The following is a 12,473-nucleotide window of genomic DNA, read 5'->3' as shown; positions in this document are numbered from 1 at the left end:
TGAACATTTTTCCATTCTCAATTTCTGCAGGGCGCATTGGATCATTGCAAAGGGGGGAAAAGCATAACCCTGAATTAATTTCCAAGGATGAAGGAAGGCATTCACTGCCAGAGCACCCGGGTCTGGCCTCCAGCTGAAGTATTTGCATAGTTGGCTGAGCAGTCTGCTCGTAAAGAGGTCTACTTCTAAGGGACCCCAAAGGTAATCTAGTTTTTTTAACACGCTTGGGTTCAGTTTCCAGTCGGTGTGATCTACTAGGAATCTGGCATTCCAGTCGACACAAACATTGTTTTGTCCTGGAAGGTATTCTGCTCTTAACGATATTTTGTATTCTTGGCAGAACATCCATGAGTTTTTTGCTAGGTTGGAGAGGTCTGGTGACTTCGTGCTCTTAGGCGATTTATGTAGGCTACGGCTGACATTTTGTCCATCTTGAGAATGACCGACCTCCCTTGAAGGGATTGCTTGAAACGCATAAGGGCATAAAGCCTGGTGGATAACTCCCAACAATTATGTGGTTCGTACTCTCCAAATAGGACCATGAGCCTCCAGTGCTTTTATTCTAAAAGCAAGCACCCCAGCCAGAAAGTCTGGCGTCTGATTCCAGGACAAGTTCCGGGGAAATGCGAAATATGGCTTTGCCATTCCAAGCGTCCAGATTTTGTAACCACCAGGTGAGTTTAACAGATTGAGTTTCAGGACATGATGTATCTCCTTTTGAATCTTGGATATCTTTTTCGGGGGAAGTAGCATCATAGACTTGACAGTGTCCACTGTGAAGCTCAGGAACTCTAGAGACCTCAAGGGAATCATGATTGATTTTTCTTCGTTTATAATAAAACCTGTACTCTCTATTAACTTTACAGTAGTATTCAAGTCTTTCAGAAGTTGAAAATGGTCTTGAGACATGAGGAGAATGTCGTCTAGATAGATCATAACTTTGGTGAAGCACCAGGGGGCAGAGGATAGACCGAAGGGAAGAGCTTGGAACTGGTATAGGTGATTGTTCCAGGCAAATTGGTGGAAGGACTGGGATTCTTGCACCAAGGGAATTGAAAAGATCCAATTTCACTAACGAGTCGTTTTCTAAAAGCATGTCCCTGAGGAGATGGATACCTTCCATCTTGAAGTGTTTGTAGGTGAGCGATTTGTTCAATTCTCTGAGATTTTTTACCAGTCTCCACCCTTTGTTCTTCTTCTCCACCAGGGAAATATTGTTCAGGAAATTCTGGCATTCCCAGGACCTCTACAATTGCTCCCTTCACCAACATCGATTTTATTTCCTCTGCTACAATAGAAGATTGCTCTTGGGTTAGATTTAACACTCTGGGTGTTGTAATTTGTTTAGGTTTTTCCATAAAATCTATTTTGAAACGCTGGACAGTCTGTAGAACCCAAGCGTCTTGTGTAATTTCTTTCCAGGTGTGTAAAAAGTGTTTTAGGCTACCCCCACTTTTCCAGTTGAAAAGAAAGGATGAGGTGGAAAGGTACTTACTTGGAGTATTGGAGGAGTTCTGACCTCTGGTTTGAAGCCTCTTGAATGGAAGGGTTTTCCTCTCTGAGGGTATAAGCTTGGATTGGACTGATAGGGAAGACCAAAACCCCGTTGTCTGTAGAAGGGTCTTTGGTAGGGATGGCAGATAGTGCGACTCCTTCTGCCGGCCCTGACGAAAAGACTAAGGTTAAAAACTCTGCGCATGTTAGTTTGCGCCTTATCCAGTACAGTGAATGTTGCCACGTATTTGCCTAGTCTCTTTGATGGAGCAAGGACTCAAAGAAAAGAGACTTGTTTTTCTGACTTTATTAGTAGTATGTCTTTGGGCCTCCCAAGCTTGACAGAAGTGAGCAGAGTCACATGTTTGAAATGTTCAACCACGCATGCCCGTTGAGAGTGAATCCGAAGGATGACTACAAACTTGAAAACAAGCCAAGGCCGCTGAGTGTCTTGGCCTGGGAACCAAATGGTGAAGAGTTCACCAGGATGGAAGAAACTGTGGAAGCTATTATAAAATGTTGCAAATATAATGTGAATGCGGGTGGTAAATAAAGTTTGAATAAAGAATTTTGGGGATGGGTTTATAACACAGGGCTAACTGAAAAGAATTAAATGTAAGCATGGTGTGATGATCACCTCCCCTTGCCTGTCCAATCAGAATTAGGAGTTTCATGATATTGAAACAATTTTGGGAGGTACAAGAATAATGTAGGGTATAATTGAGGTACTTCTTAGTTAGTTAGTTAGCATGAGACCGGGATGGTGTCCGAGAGACGTCGATGCTGAATGCTGCTGAGACCGAGATGCTGTCGGAGTGACAAGAGATGCTGAAGAAGAATCAAATTGCAGAGCTATATATCTTAAGATTATTAATTTAGAAGAAGATCGCAGAAGAATCTGGAGGAGGAAGAGATTGTCAGTGAGGAGTCCTACGCAAGCGTCCGTGATAGAGAGGTCATCTGTCCTGTCCTGATTCCTGTCCTGAAGCCTTTGGTCACCAGATCTTTCCTTGGGGACCCGTACCAGCCTCTTGGCCAGGTGGTCGGTTTTCACACCCTACTTGGTAAATATAAATATACGTCTGTTTTTGTGCATATATCCTTTTCTCTCTATCCTCTGCTTTTCATGCATTGTCATTGTGTAGTATAATGAATGCACTTGATGATTAATTTATGGAACTTTCCGTTTATTATGAATAAACGGAGAATGCTCTGTACTCTGTAAGCGATTCACATGAAAATAATCTCTTAGATAAGGACTTTAAAACACATGGGGCCAGATGTAGGTAAATCCAATTTACCGACTTTTAAATACCGAGTCATACCGATTCGGTATTTAAAAGTCGGTAAATTGGAAGGAGGCAGATGTAGGTAAAAAATTACCGAATCTGTGAGAGTCGGTATTTACCGATTCTGTAAATACCGAATCTGTATTTCCCATTGATTCCTATGGGCCTTGAAGACCATAGGAATCAATGTGAAATACAGATACGGTATTTACAGAATCGGTAAATACCGAATCCTGCAAGGGTGCAGGGAGTGTCACTTTGACACCCTCTAGCACCCCAATTCTGGACCTGTGTGCAATGTGGCACACAGACATGCCCTAAGGGCATGTCTGTGTGTCACATTGCACAGGTGTGCATGCACAGATGTGCATGCACAGCTGAATTCGGTATTTTACCACCCAATAGGATTGGGTGGTAAAATACCGATTTTTAAGGGCCTGTGGCACTCTTAGGAGTGCCACCTACATGTGGTTTTTCCGAATCGGTAAATATACCGATTCGGTATTTTACAGATTCTGTAAATTTACCGATTTGGTAACTTTACAGAATCGGTAAAATATAGGCCCCCTACATCTGGAAACCCTAATACCGGTCGGTAACTGCCGAATTCGGCCGTTATCGACCGGTATTAGGGCTCCTACATCTGGCCCATGATCATTTAGTATTTACAGGTAAATTGATTTATGTCATTTCACCATCAACTAGTTTAACAAATTTGGTCCATCGACCAGATTAAATAACTTTTTGATCAGTGAAAGATTAGATAGGAGCTAGAAATAACTAATCTTTTTAAGGTAAGACATTTACAAAATATAACCCCATCGGTTATTACCAAGTTGTTGTGAATTGTGTGTATGGGCCCAGGTGAGTATATGGTGTTGGATTACCTGTTGCTGGTAACCAGCTGGATCAGTTTTTGATCATCTCCTCCCCAAAAAGAAGTCCATTTGGGTTGACAGAGGGTTCCTTTTTGGCCATGTCACAGAGTTTAGGGTAAATTTTTGATAAAACAACTTTCCTTCTTTCGGTGTTAATTGTTGCAGTAGCGTTGCCGAGGAGGATTAGTGTCCTCTGGCTCCAACCCCTCAACCCTCAACAGAAAAATGTTTGGTAAAGAGCCATTAATATGGCTCTCTTCAATTAAATCAACCATTCTGCACAAGGGACCTAGCATATTAAGCATGCTGTCTTGGCAGGTTTTGAAGGAGTGCTCAATCCCCTTCCTAGGGTCCCTGTCCAGTTTAATTAAGAACTTAATAAATTCTGGGTCCAGGTTTGGAGTGCAACACATTTTATCTTGGACCATAGGTCTTGGGCATTCAGCTTTAAGGATATTCCTTGTGTCTCTTTCAAGGGGGCCTCTGAGGCGGAAGCCGGAGGTGTAATTTGCTCGTTTTTAAAAATTGTGTGATACTGTGTTTATCTGTAATTTTAAATCACTGCACCTACCCTGAGCTACTTGCAGACATTTTCCCGCCAAGCAGGCACCCACAAACAGCGGATCCCAGCGCTGTTGAAAGGGTAAACATCACACGGACGCCATCGCTGGTAACGCGAGGCCACGCCCACCCGCTAGGCCACGCCCACTTCCTCTTTCCATAAATGTGTGTTCCACGCAAGCGCAGCGGACGAGCGCAGCGGGAGCGCCGTTTGCGCGCCGAAGGCGTGCCTAAGGCAAACCCGTCCGCGGCCGGATGGGGCGCGGGGCCACGGACTCTGTCTCCTTCAAGTCCCACGAGAGGCGATATGATAGACAGGGGGGTCATTTGCAGCGCACACAGCCTACCTGTCCACACGCCAGCACTCTGCCTCTGCCCCTGGGTTGCCAACGCTGTAAGTCTCGCCGGCATCGACATCCAGGAGCGGCTGGAGACTACAGCTCCCAGTGGGCTTTGCGCGGACTTCCTGTCCCCGCTGTCTTCGCGCCCGGAGGCGCTACAAAGCGGAGCCTTGACCTCGGTGGAGCGGGGGTCATTTGCAGCGCACACAGCCTACCTGTCCACACGCCAGCACTCTGCCTCTGCCCCTGGGTTGCCAACGCTGTAAGTCTCGCCGCCATCGACATCCAGGAGCGGCTGGAGACTACAGCTCCCAGTGGGCTTTGCGCGGACTTCCTGTCCCCGCTGTCTTCGCGCCCAGAGGCGCTACAAAGCGGAGCCTTGACCTCGGTGGAGCGGGGGTCATTTGCAGCGCACACAGCCTACCTGTCCACACGCCAGCACTCTGCCTCTGCCCCTGGGTTGCCAACGCTGTAAGTCTCGCCGCCATCGACATCCAGGAGCGGCTGGAGACTACAGCTCCCAGTGGGCTTTGCGCGGACTTCCTGTCCCCGCTGTCTTCGCGCCCGGAGGCGCTACAAAGCGGAGCCTTGACCTCCGCGTCGCGGACGCGCGCGGGCGACGCCGGGCGGAGCCCGGGCAGAGGGCGGGCCGTCTGTGGCCGTGTAGGGACGAAGAGGGACGGGACGGGCCCCCTCCATTCGTTCTGCTCTTCAAAATGGGTAAGCGAAAATTACAGACTTCTGCTAATGGGGGTCCAGTCAAAGCTAAAGTTCCACGCAAAGCTATTGCCTCAGAAAGTATTATGAACTACTTAACATCTGCAGTGGGAAAACTGACCAAGGAAATTGCTGCTAAACAACGCGAGTTGGGACTAGAACAGATAATTCTGGACAGTGAACTATCTCCCACTGTAAATAGTCTCCCTGTTCCCCTGGACCCAGTAATAGTCATCGGAAATTTGCCTAACACTGATGCACAAGGCCTAACAAATACTAATATTCATGAGGGCCAAGACAATGCCATTCAAGATACCCAACTACAAGAAGACATTAGCACACATGTACAAACCCCTCGTGTACCTAAACGTACTAAACGTGTTATCCAAAGAACAAACAAACAAGGACTATCCTTACGGAAAAAGGCCCGACATCCGTTAACTGACATCGAATCCTCTCTGAAAGAAATGGTGGAGGGAGTACTTGTGGATAAAATTGAGGGGATACTAGTGCAGATCTCAAATGATATAATTGAAACTTTAAGGGATTGTGTAGCAGACATAATGGGGAAATGTGATCAAGCCTTGCACATGCACCTTAAATATTGCATCACAGCTACCTTGCAACCCAAACACACAAACAACATCTGTGACGGAAGAAATAGGAGAGTTACATCCTCCAATGCCATCTCCCCCGCCCCAAGTTTTTGCGGGTAATACAAATTCCCAAACGGTCACCAGCATAACCAGGGTACACCAGACGAGTAATCCCCGTCCGGCAGTAGTTACATCAAGAGCCCCTGCAATAGACACCTCTAACTTCCCAGGGCCTAGAACCCAACGCGTAAGACCACCTGTACACCTTCCCCCGGAAGCAACACCTTTTGTTGCTATCATAGTGAACGTACCAGTACTGAAAAGTGGAGAGTGCGAGTCGGATATAGCTCAATTAAATAACATTAAGACGTGGTGTGATGCAAACTGTACTGGCCCCAATAACATATCAGAACATATCCAAACAGGCAGAAGAGTCAAATGGGTGGGGTACACTCCCAAAAAATTTGCAGGGGACTGCATGATCGTTAATTTTAATAGACCACATGAGGCCCAACGGTTATTTTGGGATGCCACTGAAGTGACGGAAGATGGGATCAGAGCACTACCGCTAGTATACTTTTATCCCCCACCTACAATGTATAAACCCCAACTGGGAAGGGATTTGCACCGAGCACAATCTAGACACACTCCCTCCCTGAGTACATGGGCTACACAGAAAACAGGTATGATGCCAAGAAATAGTGATAAACAGGGAGGTGAACTTAGAAATGATCTTATGTTAACAAACAGGTTTGCCGCCCTTTCCAATTTAGAGGAAAATGACTGACTAACCTCACCAGGTTGTATTACAAATCTACCACAACCCTCCTTTTCATTTGCTATAGACAAGGGCAACGCACCAACTAAACCACTAGATGCCCTCCCTTCATCTCCACATACCAGGCCAAATATTCGTGGAAAAGATAGTAGAGTGAAATTGATGAGCTGGAATATCGCAGGCTTACGTTCTAAGAGGAGCGATATAAGATGGTTGGATCTGTTAAAAAAAATGTGATGTGGTGGCCATGCAAGAGACGTGGGATATGGACTGTGATTTCTGGCTAGATGGATATACCTCCTATTTTCTAACTGCCCAGACATCAAGTTCAGGTCGAAATAAAGGGGGCCTGCTGTTTCTGATTTCCGTAAATGTAAAAGGCATTGTGAAGGTATTGGATTCTCCATCCCAAAACTATTTAGCTCTTGAGGTTACAATGCCAAATAGACATAAATGCGTTTACATTAATTTTTATAACAGTATACAATGTATAGCATTAAATGCCAATATTAATTCATTGATGGAGTTTTTAAAAAGATATAGGGAGAGTCAGACCACTTTTGTATATTTTTTCCTGATGGGAGATTTTAATACTCATTTATGCCAACAGAACTGTCATGTTATTGATACAATTAACTCTGACATGCCACAATTACCACACTTTGAGCACTCAGAGAAGGGGTTGGCCCTAGAAGAACTTCTGATAGAAAATGATTTACATGAACCAGAGTTCTGTGACAGAAAGGAACGGGTGCCTACCTATAGTGCTAGGGATAGTAATACAATAATCAATTACATTTTCATCTCTCCGGGCATGTTACAAAATGTTTTGTTTTATAACGCTGTACAGACGACCTTCAGTGACCATAATCCGGTTATACTAGAAGTAGATAATAGTAATTTGTTTTTATTCGCCAAAGTAAACAATACTGATTTGATCACAGTAGGAATTACTGATTTGATAGTTAAGGACCAGGGGAGACGGGTCAAATGGAGCGATATCATCCTGGAGGACTTTCTCTACTCTCTTAACCTTAAGATGGGTGAAGAAATTAATATCTGTATGGATCCTACAAGGTATGAGGGGAATATAATCCAGTCATTTGAAAAAATTTGTTGTCAAGTATCGGACGACCTCAAAAGTAGCACGAGAAAGAAGGAGAAAAGGGTTATGGGATGGTTCGACAAAGAATGCTCCAAATCCCATAGGGAATTACATAAAGCTCTAAACAAGACCCCACGTGATAAGCAGGAAGTGGCCAGTAAAAGGCAAGAGTATAAGGCAAACATCCAAAGACGTAAAAACGAAATTAAAAAAAATGCATGGGAAGATCTATATGACAAAGCCACCCTGAAGGACAGTGCCAAATTTTGGAAAATTGCTAATATCCCCTTATTTAGCGGGATTGAAAATGCACCGTTAGAAGTGAATATTGCGGAACGAGATTGGTTGGAGCACTTCCAAAACATCTATGGTAGCAACATTGCTGCAGACCCCTTAGATCCAAAACTGTTTCAAACAGAAGAGGTTTTGGCCAGCTTCACCATCAAAGAGGTGCAGAAGGCAATAGAGGACACAGCAGGAAAGAAGGCCCCTGGCCCTGACGGCGTACCTGCCGATATGTTTAAATCAAATTCGGGCATGTGGGCAGTGGTTCTCACTAATGTCTTCAATGTCATTAGCTTAGAAGGTACAAAAGCACCAAATACTTGGTCGCAGTCTGTTATAATCCCCATTTTTAAGAAGGGTCAAAGGGGAGACCCTAGATGCTACAGACCCATTTCTTTGTTAGATTCTTCTTTTAAAATTTTGGGTAAAGTTATTTTGGAAAGAATTTCAACCTGGGCGACAAATAATGACATTCTGTGTGAAGCCCAGTATGGCTTTCGTGCCGGGAGAGGCACAGAGGATCAGTGCCTTAATTTACTCCTTACCCTGGGCAAATACACTGTAGCGTCTAAGGGTATGGTGTATTTGGCTTTTATGGATTTGTCCACAGCTTTCGACCTAGTAAATAGGTCAAAGCTGTGGACAATACTTTTAGAACTGGGGTTAGACCAAGCACTGGTGAATTTTATGGCACAACTGCATAGTGATCTGAGGGCAACAGTACGTATGTCACAAGAGGGAAATTGCACTGCCTTTTTTAAATCAGGAAGGGGGGTGCGCCAAGGGTGCATTTTAGCACCAATGCTCTTCTCACTTTATATTAATTCTCTGGGAAAGACCCTGGAAATGGCCTCCATTGATGTACCACGTATGGGTGACTCTTTAATGCCGGTTTTACTTTATGCCGACGATACGGTATTGCTGGCTAGAACCCCAAATGGTTTACAACGCCTTTTAAATTCTTTTGGGGCTTTTATGCAAGGCTTGGATCTAGCAGTTAATATTGAGAAATCCCACGTTATGGCTGTAGGTAGTCGCAAAAATGGTTTGAAAACCCTTACCTGTAATGGTTCAGTGTTATCTAAAGTAAAAGTTTTTACCTACCTAGGTGTGGTGTTCGATGAGAACGGGACATGGGCTCCACAAATTAAAAGTAAGGCTGCGGCAGTAAAAAGATCGGCTGCCGCCATCCTAGGCTTTGCTAAAAGGTTGGGTGGTAAGCCACCTGAGGCTATATTAGCAATTTATAAAGCTAAAACACTGTCCATTGCAAGGTATGGTGCCATGATATGGGGTTATAAAAATTTGGACCACATACAAAGAGAAGAACATTTATTTTTGCGATCCCTACTGGGCCTCCCAAAATCCACCCCAGCTTTTCCCGTACATATGGAACTGGGGATAGGGTACATTGAGGACTCTTTGACCCTGGCCCCATTACTGTCATGGATTAGGATATGGCTTAATCCAGCTTTAATTTTAAACCATATGATTATTAGGGACTGCATGGGGAGAGAAAACGTGGCGAAGATCGGGTGGCTACAATACATTAAAACTACATCAGAATATTTAGGCCGTCCAGAGTTATATACATACCCTGAGAGCATTATGAGAGAGGACATTGACTGGGTAAAGAAAAACTATATTGAGAAAAAGGTTTCAGAGCGAGAGGCTATCGAAATCGTAAAACCAACTGTTAGGGCCCACTACATGACGATTGCTTCGCTATCTATGCAATCCTATCTAATGATAGTTAATAAACCTTTTCATAGGTGGGTCCTCACCAAATTTCGGTTTAATCAAGCACATTTTTTGTTAGGTGAATTTGAAAAATGGTGTAAGCCTCACGAAAATGCTCCCTGCAAATGTGACCACTTCTCAGATCAGGATATATTACACTTCTTGTTCTTCTGTCCCTTCTATAAGAATGGGAGGGAAAGATATATTAAACCAATTCTGAGAGGTTTCGTGCAGGTTAAACCAGCCCTATTGTACTTACAACTTATGGAAACTTCAGTAGTAATGTACGGGGTAGCAAATTTTCTGACTATGTCAATCCGGTCGAAGCAAGCAAGACTAAAATCAAATAATTAACGTAACCTAAACTGCTTGTACTGAATAAATGCCCTTTGTTTATGTAACCCTGAGTTGTACCAAATATGAACGCATGAACGGCACATTTTGCACTTTACCCCAGGCGGCTAGCATTTCCTGTATTTAATATTGTAAAGATTTTCTAGTTTTGTACTGTATTTATAATCTGAATACCGTTAGGGGATCATAAGATTGTGATCACTGTAAATATGTTTGCAAAGATGATTTTTATATGAATTTGTCATGTGTATAGTAACTTTTTAACTTTTTAACTTGTTTTAAAAACTTGTCTGTATGATTGAATATGGTTCTGTAGCATACTTTTATGATTTTAAAACAATCGAATAAAGTGTTTCTGACTGACTGACAGGTATTGTTGGATCTATGCCCTAACACTGCACTCTCCTGTAAACACTCTATGGAGGCTATATCGCTACATAGCTGCAATATATGTCCCTTCACTCCTGATAATTGCCTCACTACTTCTAATACGAAAGGGCTGCTAAAAGCGGCATTATTGAATTGCAGATCCCTTAGGAAACATTGTACGCAAATCTATCATCTCCTTGAAGATGAGGAACTCAATATCCTGTTTCTCACTGAGACCTGGTTAGATGAGCATTCTGACCCTGTCATAATTGAGGCCATGCCACCTGGATATTCCCTCTCCAGACTCGATAGGAAGGATGGTAGAGGTGGAGGTATCGCTATAGCAACCAAGGCACCCTTAGAATGCTCCCTACCTCCTCTCTCGATAGATCATAGTGAAGCAGGCTCCTTCACTATCTCAATAGGGCCGAAATACTCCCTCTCGGGTATCCTTGTATATCGACCCCCAGGAAGGCTTTATGACTTTACATCTAGCCTTATGGAAGCTACAACTCACCTAGCACTGAGAAAAACCAGATTGCTAGTGCTGGGAGACATGAACGTCCACTTTGACAACCCCCTTGATAATGAGGCCTCTGACATAAAGTCTAATTTGCTCTCCTTACAGCTAGAGCTTAAAAACCAGGACCCTACTCATCAACTAGGACATTAGCTGGACCCCATTTTTGGGAACTGGACAGGAGTACTCCCTCTGGCCCCTCTACCGATACCCTGGTCTGACCCTCTCGTGATTCCGATGCAAATACAGATCGCTGCTACCGAACTCAGCTCTGAAACTGCGTATCACTATCAATGTAGAAAATGGAAACATTTCTTCCTTGACTCCTTTATCAAGAAACTTGATAACGCTGTACCTCCAGGAGGGTCTGATTGTGAGACAGCCTATAATCAGCTACAAAAATGCATCACAACAGCTTTAGATAGCACTGCCCCGATTCGTACGCTGACAAACACCAAAAAGGCCAACAAAGCTAATCCGTGGTTCACTCAAGAACTATGCCTAGCCAAATCCGCATGTAAAAAACTTGAGCGGATATGGCGCATCAATTTTTGCCCAATAACTAAAACCCTTTACAAAAAAGCTCAAAAAGACTATTATAAAATGATCCGAGCCTCCAAAGCTTCCCACTATAATATTCGCATTATGGAAGCAGAGAATTCCTCGAAGGAGCTTTTTAAGATCTTTAAAGAAATCGCTGTAATCACCTCTAACAATATCTCCCATAATGATTCGGTGGACACTTGCAATAAGATCGCTAAGTACTTTGCTGGCAAGATCACTGATATTTATGCCAACTTTTCGGGCAACATAAAACCAGGACACAACTTTGTTGAGAGTGAAGATGCCGCTCCCACAGATTTATGCCTGCGTAATTTCACGGTCCCTTCCCTGGAAACCCTTGTAAAAACCTGCCAAAGCATTAAATCAGGTTCCCCTCGGGATCCGGCTCCTCCCAAAATAATAGCTGCTAGTCTGGCTGTTCTGGAGCCCCACCTTAGATACGTGCTACAAATTTCCTTTTCTACTGCCTGTCTGCCTGAAGACTGGAAAAAAGCAATCGTACTCCCTATAAAGAAAAAGCCCAATGTGAGTCAGGATACCCTAGAGAATTTAAGACCTATATCTCTGCTACCTTACCTAGCCAAAGTCGCAGAGAAAATAGCCAATACTCAACTCATGGCCTACCTCGAATCCCAAAATGCTTTACATAGCTCTCAGTCTGGTTTTAGATCAGGCTACTCAACAGAGACAGCGCTCCTGAGAGCGACCGAAACTCTACGGGAAGGAGCAGATGAGGGTAAGACCATGGCACTCATTATGCTGGACCTCAGTGCTGCGTTTGACACTGTAACACACTCCATCTTGCTACAGTGTCTGAACAAAGCTGGGGTCACCGGGAAAGCATTGGGTTGGCTGAAAGCTTTCCTAACCAACCGGAGCTTT

At 44.0% G+C, this 12,473-nt stretch overlaps 1 protein-coding gene across 2 annotated transcripts in view; it reads right to left on the bottom strand.

The window, feature by feature from the left end:
• L3MBTL1 (L3MBTL histone methyl-lysine binding protein 1) overlaps window positions 1–12,473 on the bottom strand; it is a 408,694-nt gene that overhangs the window by 331,237 nt on the left and 64,984 nt on the right. The gene's annotated exons all lie outside the window — the stretch shown is intronic.

This window comes from Lissotriton vulgaris, chromosome 7, assembly GCF_964263255.1.
Source record: "Lissotriton vulgaris chromosome 7, aLisVul1.2, whole genome shotgun sequence".
Lineage (NCBI taxonomy): Eukaryota > Metazoa > Chordata > Amphibia > Caudata > Salamandridae > Lissotriton > Lissotriton vulgaris.
Note: the sequence above shows the minus strand (reverse complement) of the source record. Positions and strands in the feature narration are given on the sequence as shown.